Here is a 12,392-nt window from a genome sequence, read left to right on the forward strand (position 1 = left end):
TAACACATACCTAGCTAGATTACTTACTAAAAGTTCTAAGACTCCATTCCTGTTCTGTCCCTGGCAAGAGCAGCATACAGACAGACACAGACCCTTTGTTTCTTTCCCTCCTCCCAGCTTTTGAAAGTATCTTGTCTCCTCATTGGTCATTTTGGTCAGGTGCCAGCGAGGTTACCTTTAGCTTCTTAACCCTTTACAGGTGAGAGGAGCTTTCCCCTGGCCAGGAGGGATTTCAAAGGGGTTTACCCTTCCCTTTATATTTATGACAGTCCCTCACCAAAATCCATTGAGAACATGCCCTTTTGTGAACCTTTCAGTGGATCCTGGTTTTGTTGCAGGTATTTTAGTACTTTCACTTCCTGCCCTGTCTGGAACCTGGAAGTGAATGCAGGTGAACTAGGAAAAAGTGTGACACACATTTTGAAATTCTAAAAAGTCTTGGGTCAGTTCCAATTTTGGGTGACCATTCAAGTCAGTCTCCTTTGGGCTGTCCCTAGGTCTTGTAGGGTCATATGTAAAGGGATTCCCTATCCCTAATCATTTCCCATCTGCCTGCACTTTCCGCAGATTGGGTTAAATCCTGTCTCCACCCTAACTCATTTAAGGCTCTGCCCTTATAAAACAAAAAGGATAATATTTTACTATAATTGCCCAAAACACGGCAGTATCAAAACTGTACAGTGCAGTGATTTGGCCAACAACTGTAGTAGTTTGTTTTAAGGATGACCGTGCTACTGGACCCTGTGGAGGATGAGGCCACAAAGTGGCACCAAAATGTAACTTTCCCAATGGAGCAAGGAGAAGAGAAGTTCATGCATTCAGTCTCCTCTGTGAAGTGCTGAAGTGGTGTCAAGTGGCTCCAGGGACATAGACTTGGGGATGATGCTCTGACTGAGGATCAGGTGTCCGGATGTGTTGCAAGTTCCATGGAAGAGTGGGGCTCTCTAGAGTCATGTAGCCCTAAGGCCAGCTGTCGTACCTATTGTACCCAAGCTGATTCACCAAACCATATAGGGCATTCCCTCAGGATGTTCACTATTGCCAGAAAGTGTTCTATACCTCCCTCATTGCTACTTAAAACTTCAATCCAACACGCCTGAATTCTGAGTCATGTTTTTAATAGGGATTGGCAAGCTAATTTAGGTAGACTATGAAACTGGCATGATCCTTCAAAATACAAGTGAAACCAACACCTCTAATGTTTGAGGTTTGAAGAAGTTTGGTTAATTTTATTTTTGTAAGTCTCTATGCTTTCTGGTGATGGCTGGAAGCAGAGGCCCCAGAAGACCTTGAGGAAAAGCTATTCTTGAGAATTCCAATTACACTAACACCAGGAAGTACAGGACATGTGTTGAGCAAGCCTGTTCTTGGGAGATCCCAATCCAATTCTCAAGCCAAACATGTTCAGATCAGTGTTAAGAAGCATTGCGGTGAATCATTGGTTTTCTGTGTGCTCACCACAACAGATATTCTGATTCTTTTGAGATTTTTCCAGTACTAGCTCTTATAAACCATTTTATCCCAGAATTGAAGAAGGTTTAGGGAGAGGAGAGGACAGCAGCATCTCCTGCTCCAACAATTGTTGGTAGGACTTCACAGTCATAGTACTCCTCTGAGCCTGACTTCACTGTGACTCTGGAAGTGATTTTGGGTGCCTCTCTTTTAGGTTCCTAACTTTAGTAAAACTGGGGCAGATTTTCAGAGGTGCTGAGCAGCCAAAGTTCCATCTAATGAGAATGGGATTGACAGGTTCTCTGTACCTCTGAAAATCAAGCCCTACGTGTCTAAAGCTGAGAACCCAAAATGGAGGTGGCCAAATGGTAGGACACTTAGAAAATGTGTCCCATCGGGACTGTTCTATACAATTAGGCTAGGTATAAGCTATGGGGCGAGGAGTGTGATTCCCAGCTTGCTAAGACATACTTGTGCTAGCTCTCATCTGAGCTAACATGCTCAAAATCATAGTGTAGCTGCAGGAGCATGGCGTCAGCAGCATGGGCAAGGCACACCGAGTACAGGCCTATGGGGTTCAGGTGGGCTTGTACTCAGGGCAGCTAGTATGATGCTGCTGCTGCCCGAGCTACTATGGCTGCACTACTGTTGTGAGCGTGCTGCTCGAATGAGAGCTAGCACGAGTATGTCTTCACAAGTGGGAACCACGCTTGTAGCTCCAAGTGTAGACAGAGCCCAAGAGGTAAACCCAAAGAAGCAGTCCTTAACCTGAATAAAGAAGCTACAAACTTATTAAAGCTGGGGCCTAGGGTATCAGGTGAAAGTTGGAGGGTCCTGTTCATTAGAAACCATGGAGAGGGAGCTGCTTTTATCTCTCAGTTTACTGAAATCATGATATAAACAATCACCTACCAAATTAATTCCAATAGTTGTGTTGTTGAGAGAGAAAAATGTATATTGAAATGCCATCACATGCTTAGGCTGTACTATGGTTATTAAGCCATGACCTGCACTGGGAGAGATCAGAAAGATGAACACCAACAGACATCCTCACAGGCATTCTGGCCTCCAAGGTGGAGGGGATAGCCACACCAAAGCAGGGGCTGGCCATGGCATCTTTTAGTAGATTCAGGCCTGTCTTCACAGGCCAGTACTGAACCTGTTGGAACCATGGCCTTGCCCCTCCCCATGCACCCTGGGGAAATCTAGTGTTACTGATGGCACTAGACACTCCCAGTCCTTCTACTCAATGGTTTTGGTAATTAAATATTCATGGTAAATAGGCCCAATGGGCTGTGATGGGATATTAGATAGGGTGGGATCCGAGTTGCCCAGGAAAGAATTTTCTGTAGTATCTGGCTGATGAATCTTGCCCATATGCTCAGGGTTTAGCTGATCGCCATATTTGGGGTCAGGAAGTAATTTTCCTCCAGGGCAGATTGGAAGAGGCCCTGGAGGTTTTTCACCTTCCTCTGTAGCATGGCGCATGGGTCACTTGCTGGAGGATTCTCTGCTCCTTGAAGTCTTTAAACAACGATTTGAGGACTTCAATAGTACAGATATAGGTGTGAGGTTTTTTGCAGGAATGGTAGGTGAAATTCTGTGGCCTGCGTTGTGCAAGAGGTCAGACTAGATGATCATAATGGTCCCTTCTGACCTAAATATCTATGAATCTATAAACCAAGGAGTGTGAGAGCTGGGATTGTGGCTATCACTTGCGTAAGACAAGGGGAAGCTTCTTGTGTCCTCTCTTTCTCCTCCCACCCCGCACTTTACCCCTGCGCAGTGTGATCCATACCGTAGAAGTACCTGGCATAAAGCAGCTTTATTGAGAATGCCCAAATTATCAGGACAAAACAACTGGTTCAACTGGAGATCTTAATGTAAATCCTCCAAGAATTGTGGCATCAGATATAGCTAATTTTTGAAGCATCAGCAGGTATGTAGTATCTCTTTAAGGTAATAGCTTTTATTACTAGAAGCATGAACAAAATGTATTGCCCATTGTATTCTACAGCAATTACAAGTCATGCAGATTCTTCATTTTTGTGGTTGAAAGTAGAGAGGTTTCCTGAACAACTTCCCTTGGCAGCAGTTTATGCCTGGAAGCAACTCCAAGTAGTAATAGATCAGTTTTTATGTAGGTCTGCATGAGGTGTGCTGCAATACTTACCTCTTCAAGGGTTGAGGAAATGACAGACATAGCTGCAGTGTCTTTGTGTAAAGTTGCCTTCCACCCCTGCTGGATTTTAGCCTGCAAAGCTGTATTTTAGAAAGAAAAGGCTGTTTGGATGTTGAAATTTTTATACCTACTGCATGCTGAAAAAAGGGATTGTCACTGTTCCCTTGGTTTTTAAAAACAGCAGTTGGGCCTGTCAATCTTGGTACAATGGATTAAAAAAACCTGTGTATGAATTTAGTGTTTGTGAAAGGTGTTGTGTTAGCAGCCCCAGAGACTGAAGCCCTCTGTCCACAGAACAGATACAGCATGGGCAGCAGCACAAGCTTCCTCCCACAACTCTCCCTGATATGCTCCAACCTTAACCGGAAGGGAGAGCAAGTAGGGAGAGGATAATTTAATATTCTGTCCATTCTGTCTTTGGTATTGCTGCTAGTGTAACGATGCAGCCTCTGGCAGGACACAATTGACAGTATCATAGAATCATAGAATATCAGGGTTGGAAGGGACCCCAGAGGGTCATCTAGTCCAACCCCCTGCTCGAAGCAGGACCAATTCCCAGTTAAATCATCCCAGCCAGGGCTTTGTCAAGCCTGACCTTAAAAACTTCTAAGGAAGGAGATTCTACCACCTCCCTAGGTAACGCATTCCAGTGTTTCACCACCCTCTTAGTGAAAAAGTTTTTCCTAATATCCAATCTAAACCTCCTCCACTGCAACTTGAGACCATTACTCCTCGTTCTGTCATCTGCTACCATTGAGAACAGTCTAGAGCCATCCTCTTTGGAACCCCCTTTCAGGTAGTTGAAAGCAGCTATCAAATCCCCCCTCATTCTTCTCTTCTGCAGGCTAAACAATCCCAGCTCCCTCAGCCTCTCCTCATAACTCATGTGTTCCAGACCCCTAATCATTTTTGTTGCCTTTCGCTGGACTCTCTCCAATTTATCCACATCCTTCTTGTAGTGTGGGGCCCAAAACTGGACACAGTACTCCAGATGAGGCCTCACCAATGTCGAATAGAGGGGAACGATCACGTCCCTCGATCTGCTCGCTATGCCCCTACTTATACATCCCAAAATGCCATTGGCCTTCTTGGCAACAAGGGCACACTGCTGACTCAAATCCAGCTTCTCGTCCACTGTCACCCCAGGTCCTTTTCCGCAGAACTGCTGCCTAGCCATTCGGTCCCTAGTCTGTAGCTGTGCATTGGGTTCTTCCGTCCTAAGTGTAGGACCCTGCACTTATCCTTGTTGAACCTCATCAGATTTCTTTTGGCCCAATCCTCCAATTTGTCTAGGTCCTTCTGTATCCTATCCCTCCCCTCCAGCGTATCTACCACTCCTCCCAGTTTAGTATCATCCACAAATTTGCTGAGAGTGCAATCCACACCATCCTCCAGATCATTTATGAAGATATTGAACAAAACCGGCCCCAGGACCGACCCTTGGGGCACTCCACTTGATACCGGCTGCCAACTAGACATGGAGGCATTGATCACTACCCGTTGAGCCCGACAATCTAGCCAGCTTTCTACCCACCTTATAGTGCATTCATCCAGCCCATACTTCCTTAACTTGCTGACAAGAATACTGTGGGAGACCGTGTCAAAAGCTTTGCTAAAGTCAAGAAAGAATACATCCACTGCTTTCCCTTCATCCACAGAACCAATAATCTCATCATAAAAGGCGATTAGATTAGTCAGGCATGACCTTCCCTTGGTGAATCCATGCTGGCTGTTCCTGATCACTTTCCTCTCATGCAAGTGCTTCAGGATTGATTCTTTGAGGAATTCAATTTAGTGTATATCAATATCACTATCAATATCAATTCAGGACAAATTGCTTAGAGCAGGGCAGTCACAGCCCAAGGCTGGGTGTCCTTTATTACTAAGGCACACCAAACCAGCCAAACAGAGAGGACTTCAGTTTTACCCCACTGGCTAACAAGAAGTCATATTAGCAATTCCCTCAGATACTCTAGTTCCCTTGTATCATCACCAGCACCACTCTTTATGGGGACAGATGGTTATGAAAACCAATACTACAGTAAAAGAAAAAAGGTGCTCCCAATCTCAAAGGACCAAGCCCCAGACCCAGGTCAATATACAAGTCAGATCTTACCCACAAATCACACTGTTGCCAATCCTTTAGAATCTAAAATCTAAAGGTTTATTCATAAAAAGAAAGAAATATAGATGAGAGCTAAAATTGGTTAAATGGAATCAATTACATACAACAATGGCAAAGTTCTTGGTTCAGGCTTGTAGCAGTGATGGAATAAACTGCAGGCTCAAATCAAGTCTCTGGAGTACATCCACAGCTTGGATGGGTCATTCAGTCCTTTGTTCAGAGCTTCAGTGTAGCAAAATTCCTCCAGAGGTAAGAAGCAGGATTGCAGACAAAATGGAGGGGATTTCAGGGCCTTTTATATCCTCTGCCACATGGAAGGACACCCCTTTGTTCTTACTGTGGAAATCACAGCAGCAAGGTGCAGTTTGGAGTCCTATGGGCAAGTCACATGTCCATACATGACTCAGTTCTTTACAGGTAGAGCAGCATTGTTCACATGCTACCTTGAACATTACCAGGAAGGCTCCTCAGATGTGGATTGGAGTCTCCCAAGGTCCATTGTTAGTTAAGTGTTTCTCGATTAGGCACTTACTCAGAATAGTCCTTTCTCAAGAAGCTGACCAAATGCTTCACTGATGCTACTTAGAATCAAACACACTGAGATACAAGTACATAGCCATTATTCATAACTTCAAATACAAAAATGATACACACATACAGATAGTATAATTATAACCAACAAATGATAGCCACACCGTCCGAGGCTCATTCACCTGCACATCTACCAATGTGATATATGCCATCATGTGCCAGCAATGCCCCTCTGCCATGTACATTGGCCAAAACAGACGGTCTCTACGCAAAAGAATAAATGGACACAAATCTGACATCAGGAATCATAACATTCAAAAACCAGTAGGAGAACACTTCAATCTCTCTGGTCACTCAATAACAGACCTCAAAGTGGCAATTCTTCAATAAAAAAACTTCAAAAACTGACTCCAACGTGAAGCTGCAGAACTGGAATTAATTTGCAAACCATCAGATTAGGCCTGAATAAAGACTGGGAGTGGTTGGGTCATTACAAAACCTAAAGTTAATTTCCCCAATACTAATTTAATCCTACTGTTACTCACACCTTTTTGTCAACTGTCTGAAATGGGCCACTCTCTGACCATTTGAAAAGTATATTTCCTCTCTTGGTATCCTGCTGTTAATTGATTCATCTCGTTAGACTGACCTAACACTTGGTAAAGCAACACACATCCTTTCATGTATTTATACCTGCTCCTGTATCTTTTACTTCATACATCTGATGAAGTGGGTTCTAGCCCACGAAAGCTTATGCCTAGATAAATTTGTTAGTCTCTAAGGTGCCACAAGGACTCCTCGGGTTTTTTTTGCTGATACTGACTAACACAGCTACCACTGAACCTGTCAACCTTCTCATAGACACCTTACTTGACCTCCTTTGTACAAGATTTGGTGCAACTATAGGACCTTGGTTGCAACAATGATCTATACGGTCACAGTTCATGTCAATAACGTCACAGCTAGTTATTGCTGAATATGGGTGCATTGTGTGATATGAATATCTGCCATTGATAAATGGACTACACCCACCGAGCTCCCACCATATAAGTCACTGAACAGCCATCTAGTGGTAAACAACTTTTGGGCTGCTGCTTAGATGGAATTTTAATTGGTGTCCTAGAGGCGAAAGATTTTATATCCTGTCACCACTTCCCCGAGTCATCCAGTCCCCAATGATCCATTCTACTGGGACCTGCTGTCTGTTTTCTCTCTTGTACTAACTCACTCAGGTGCTGTTCCTGGAAGTGGTGATTTAGCACAGCTGATGAGAACAGCAGAGATGGTCAGTTTAATTAAGAGAAGTCTAATACTGATCTTAAAAGACCACAAAGGGCAAAGAGGGAGACACACAGAGGAAGAGAATATGAAACAGAGGAAGTCAGAAGTCTTTAGAAGACCTCTGGAAATAGATACATCCTGTTTTTGGGGGAGTGTGGTTGTTTGCTAGTTACAGCTAGCTACTTTTTAATTTAGACCAGTGGTTCTCAATGGCTCACATACCAGGACCCCCTTTCCCATACCAGCAGCCCACTGAGATCGCATTCCCCCCTAGCCAGACTGCCCTCCCATTTACGAGTAAGGGAAGGGAGCTGTGGTCATGACTTCTAGTTTGAGAACTGCTACCACCGCTCGTTTGGGGTGGGGGTTTTTATCGCCGGGAAAGCTCTCCCCTGGCGACAAAGTGTGTCTACACTGCCCATGTCACAGCATTGCCACGGCAGCCCTGTAAGGTGAGCAGTGTAGTTATACCCTTAGTTAATAAAGCCTTAGATAGATTACTATAGAATTGTCTATAAGCATTGTCTTTGGTGTGAGATCTAAGGTACAAATTGGCCTGGGATAAGTGATTGATCTCTTGCACATGGGAGCAAGCTGAATATTTTGTGATCTTGAGTGTATAGAATCCATCTATTACTAAGTCCAGCTTGCCTGGGTGGCAAGATAGACAAGAATGACCAAGGAGACTGTCTGTGATGCCAGGCTAAAACCTAGAGTGCTTCAGGAGTTCACATTTATTACTGGGTTGGTGAAATCTAGTTACAGGACATACCACCACTTTGGGGTGTCTGCCCTGGTTCTTGACAGATTGCCCTGAGATTGGCAATCATGGCTGTGAACCACTCTACTCAGCATGACAGGGTCTACCTCTCACAGCTGGATCTCCTTGTAGCTGGTGTCAGGCATCATCTGGAGTCCCTTTCCATTGGTTTCTCATGCTGTGGTCCCTCTCTCTGAATCAGGGAGCTCTCTCTTCATAACTCAGCTCTCCAGCCAGGTCACTGTATAGTCCCTCTCTCCCCCTTCCAGAGTAGCAAAACCCTACTGGACAGGCTATCCACATGCCATCTCAGGTACTCTTCTGTCTGAACTCCAGGTCCTATACCACTTTACCAGTGCCTGGTAGGGGAAACCAGGCCCTCCCTCTACACTGGGTTCCACCCCATGGACTCTATAACCAGCAGCCAGTCTTACTCCTTCCTGCTGTTTCCCTGGGCTTCTTCCTACCCCACCTCCTCAGGCTTTCTTCCCCTCATCATCTCTGGGTTGACCCTTCTTTTGGGGCTAGGATCCCAGGGTTTATTCTTCCCCTTGAATTTCCTCCTTCTCCCAAGACAATTCCATTTCCTGTCAGGGAGTGTTTATAGCCTTCCTCCCTGTGGCCTCTTCCTGCTCTCACTTCCTGGCTTTATAATGCTATCCCAATTTCTCCCTCAGCTAGGCCTCATCTACCACTGAGCCTTGTCAAACTCTGGTTCCCTTCCAGGTGCACCAGCTAAGATTTAATTAGCACTTTCTGATCCACATTAACCCAGTGAGGCTTGTGTGGGGTGGACATCCCATCACAGTGTTACATATTATTTATACAACGCCATAGGTGTTCATGTGGCACTTTACAGACACACAAAATGCCTGATCCCTGCCCCAAACAGCTTACATTGTACATGGACAAAATACAGGGAAAGGACAGACAGATGAATAATAACAGTTTGCCGCTTTTGTGACCACAGTGATTTCTTTCTAGCACCCTCACTAGGGAGGCCTGTGCCTCTGAGAAGAAAGTAAATTGTTAGGTGTTGTATTAGCAGCCCCAGAGATTGAAGCCCTGTGTCCACAGAACAGATATAGCATGGGCAGCAGCACAAGATTCCCATTCCTCCCCCAGCTCTCCCTGATATGCTCCAACCTTAACCCGAAGGGAGAGCAAGTGGGGAGAGGATAATTTAATATCATGTCCATTCTGTCTTTGGTATTTCTGCTACTTACTGCTGAATGTGGGTGCTTTGTGTGATATGACTATCTGCCATTGGTAAATGGACTATACCCACCAAGCTTCCTCCAGATAAGTCACCGAATGGCCATTAAATGTAAACAACTTTTGGTTGTTACTGCTTAGATGGAGTTTTAACTGGTGTCCTAGAGGCGAAAGATTTTATATCCTGTTTACACTTTCCTGAGTCATCTAGTCCCCTATGATCCATTCTACTGGGACCTGCAGTCTGTTTTCTCTCACTCAGGTGCTGTTCCTGGAAGTGGTGATTTAGCACAGCTGGTCAGTTTAATTAAAAAGAAAAGGAGTACTTGTGGCACCTTAGAGACTAACCAATTTATTTGAGCATGAGCTTTCGTGAGCTACAGTTCAGCTCAAATAAATTGGTTAGTCTCTAAGGTGCCACAAGTCCTCCTTTTCTTTTTGCGAATACAGACTAACACGGTTGTTACTCTGAAACCTGTCAGTTTAATTAGGAGAAGTCTAATGCTGATTTTAAAAGACCACGAAGGGCAAAGAGGGAGACACACAGAGGAAGAGAATATGAAATAGAGGAAGTCAGAAATCTTTAGAAGACCCCTGGAAATAGATATATCCTGTTTTGGGGGGGAGTGTGGTTGTTTGCTAGTTACAGTTAGCTACTTTTCAGTTTAGACCAGTGGTTCTCAATGGCTTGCATATCAAAACCCCCAGTTCCATACCAGCAGCCCACTTGAGATCCCATTCCCCCCTAGCCTGACTGCCCTCCCATTTAGCAATAAGGGAAGGGAGGTGTGGTCATAACTTCCGGGTTGAGAACCCATGGTTTAGACTATGTTTTGTTTTTCTAGAATACTTTATAAGTGACTGCAATAGGGTCTGTGATGCTGGCAGACCAATGCCAGCTCTTTAGGCCTGAGCCAAGCACTGACAAATTTGTTCTTGGAAACCAGTCTGTTTCATCTGTGTGTTAGTATGGTTAAGATGGGTATTGGATTTACAACAATATGTTTAGACGTTATGAAATACTTGTAAGTTGAGCATGCATTCATATTACTTTTATCTTTCTCATGTGCTATGAGATAATATTTAAATTCCTGCTTCATAACTACAAAAAATGTTTGCTCTGAAACTGTGAACCTGACAGGGACCCTCTCCTGCCCATCAAGAAGGCTATCAAAACTAAATGGGCCATCATGGATCATCACAATACAAAGACTTTGTTAATTGCCCTCTTACACCCATGAAGAGGCTACATGCAAAATTGCTCCTCTCATCAGCTTGAACTCTGGAAGAAGGAAATAAAAATAGCTGACAATAAAATTTTTCATCTCTTTTGCTGTTTGGACTCTCATAAGGGTCAGAGCTACAAACCAGAAACAGAGATCCCCAGGGTCAACTTGGGTTAGTCCTAAAAGACATTCAGAGCTGACAGACTACTACAACTCTGTCACCTTTTAAAACCATAGATTGTGTACAGGGATATTTTGGCAAACCAGTAAAGTGCCTGAAATCACTATTGCTTATTGCTAAAATGCAGCCTTAGCATAACCAAGGAAGGAGGGGAGGGTTTTTTTTGGATGCCATAGACAGGGCAGCTTGACCCTGTGCCCTTCCTGCTAAGAATGTTGAAATTGCTTTTATTTTAGAAAAACAAGAAGTCTGTTTATATGTGCCCCGGGGAATGTTTGTCAGGGCCCCAAGGCATGCACACTGGAAAAAAAGAATGGTGGTTAATTGAGGATCCTAAGGAAACCTCTTGCTTGACCTTTAAAACCTGCTTGCTTAGCAAGTTTTCTTTAAGGGACATGTCATTGAATGGCTAATGTATAAATAAGGGGAAAAAGTTTGAGGTAGTTGGACTTCTCAGAAGGGGCTCTTCAGGGACTTTCCCTTCTCAGAAGGGGCTCTTCAGGGACTTTCCCTCTGGATGCATCTTATGTTCCCCACTGGCAGACGGGCCGCCACTGTGCCACTCAAAAGTCACACTCAGCTTTGGTAATTATCGAGGGCTGGCGGTGTTTTACTAACCTGTTGTGGACGTGAGTAAGTGCTCGAGACTAAGTAAAGTTTAGCTTTAAATCAGGCCTGCACAACCTGTAAAGCGGCGAGGGCCATATTACTCCAAAGAAAACAGCTGAGGGCCGAAACCCCCTGGCCCCGCCGAAACACACCCACCCCCGCCCCAGCGCTGACCGACCTGCAGAAACAAACCCTCCTTCCGCAGCCCCACCCTGCCGGGTGTGAGGCAGTGCAGGGGTCAGGTCAGGGCAGGGAGCTGGAGGTGTGTGAGGGGGGTGCAGGGATCAGGGCAGGAGGCTGGGGGTGTGTGAGAGGTGTCAGGGTGGGCAGAGGGCTGGGGGTGTGAGCTGGGGTCGTGGGGTACTCACGGTAGGGGCTGGAGGGCCCACTCGCCTCCTCAGCCCCCCTCCCTTGCCAGCAGTTCACCTGACCCCCACCACTAGCCTCTTCACCACCCCGCCCACCCACCAGCCGGGCAGCCGTTGGCTTGCCCCACCTCGCCGCTTGCCCACCCCGCCTATTCACCCCCCGCAGGCCGCACAGTGAGCCCACAGGGGCCGCATGTTGTGCAGGCCTGCTTTAAATAAAAGCACTCTTGTGTTGTCCTGTTTGTGCCAGCCATCTATCGGTTGGACGGCCGTGTCTCCCCTGATTTATTTCCTGACACCACTTCGCACAGAGTAAAAGTTACCAAGAGCTTTTGGTTGAAAGAACCCTGGGTAACAACTGTAACTCATTTGTGTATATATGTCTGCCTGCTTTAACCTTGTAATAACTCATTTCTTTTCTTAGTTAATAAATCCTTAGATAGTTTACGATAGAATTGGCTA

This window comes from Lepidochelys kempii, chromosome 2 (assembly GCF_965140265.1).
Source record: "Lepidochelys kempii isolate rLepKem1 chromosome 2, rLepKem1.hap2, whole genome shotgun sequence".
NCBI lineage: Eukaryota > Metazoa > Chordata > Testudines > Cheloniidae > Lepidochelys > Lepidochelys kempii.